Here is a 1,499-nt window from a genome sequence, read left to right as displayed (position 1 = left end):
AGAGAGAGAGAGAGAGAGAGAGAGAGAGAGAGAGAGAGAGAGAGATCTAACAAACACACGCAGTTCCTCGACTTTTTTGATCACTCAACATTTTTTGAGATTGCACCAACACTGACTAAAAATTTAATAATAAGATTATTTAAAAAATTACAAATTTTTTAAATAAATTAATAAATTAAATAAATAAATAATATTCAATACGAAATGTAAATATTATTAATATTACGCAATAATTATTAAATTGTATTCTATAACTCAGATTAGTCAAGATTGTTGGCGCAATCATTTTTTCCTTTTTATCTTTTCTTTCGATTGGCACGCGTTTCTCGAAGCACGCTTTGATTATTCTACGTTGGTCATGTATTTTCTTGTTTCTTTGAAATTTGTAATGATGGACAATATATATTTAACGCGAAATTTTGATAAGTAAGAGTTTTTTTTTTGTATACAGAAAAATAATTTTGCATAAAAATTTTAATTATTCTAACTGTGCGTTTACGAAAATGTATGCAAAATGTAAATTTATTTAATTAGGAATCCATCTTTAATTTTATAATTATATAATGGTATATTATAATATCGTTATAATTCCATATAAACAGCTTAATCATGCCATATAATTGTATATAATGCCATTATATGATATGATTAAGTTATTTATATGGAATATTTCAGGATAATGATTAAAGCTTTTACATATAAATATCAATTATTTTTTTTATTGAATTGAATAAAACTAATAAACTTTTCCAATTCCTTTTGATCTTTTATTGACGCACTTATTAATTACAAAACTAACACTTCTTTTATGCTTTACATCTTTACATTAAAATTGAAAGCTTCTTACTAGAATCTTTGATATATTTTAGGTTTTATAAATTTTTTTATCATATTTCATAAACATTATTCTTATTAAATTTAATAGAAGCACTTTCTATGAAATTCATATTATTACATTGCTCAATCATGATCAGAAGACTTTAAATATCGCGAATAAAAACTGCTACTTATCACGTCATTTTTTAATTATGCAATCTATAATTATATGTTTCCATAATATTTCAATAAATAGATTACATTTCGTATTCCATTTCATTCATTTAATAATATTTTTGTTTTTGGCTATTTACGTTTTCTTATATTGCAAAAGAATCAAACTTTTCTTAAAAATTAATTTATTCTAAATTCATATAAATATCATTTCTCATTAAGATATACTATATACATCCGTGAATTTTCTAGAGTTATTATGTAGTAGCTTTCTCGGCACTTCGCGCAAACGTATGAATGTATAAAATTAGTGTAGCTCAGATCACATCAGCAACATCAATTTCGAAGCTCATAAAGATTTTGACGATGCCCATTGTTTCTCTTGCGCATTATACATTTCGCCATTTGCTCAAACGTGATTTTTAAGAATTATATTGTATAAATATCGAGAAAAATATCCTCGTTATCTACTTATTTGATGTTAAAATCATAATAAAATTATAATAAAA

At 24.0% G+C, this 1,499-nt stretch overlaps 1 protein-coding gene across 3 annotated transcripts in view; it reads left to right on the top strand.

Moving 5' to 3' along the window:
- LOC108754362 (potassium voltage-gated channel protein Shaker) overlaps positions 1–1,499 on the top strand; it is a 53,249-nt gene that overhangs the window by 44,309 nt on the left and 7,441 nt on the right. The window lies entirely within an intron of this gene.

The sequence above is a fragment of the Trachymyrmex septentrionalis genome, unplaced genomic scaffold (assembly GCF_001594115.1).
Source record: "Trachymyrmex septentrionalis isolate Tsep2-gDNA-1 unplaced genomic scaffold, Tsep1.0 scaffold118, whole genome shotgun sequence".
NCBI classification, from domain to species: domain Eukaryota; kingdom Metazoa; phylum Arthropoda; class Insecta; order Hymenoptera; family Formicidae; genus Trachymyrmex; species Trachymyrmex septentrionalis.
Note: the sequence above shows the minus strand (reverse complement) of the source record. Positions and strands in the feature narration are given on the sequence as shown.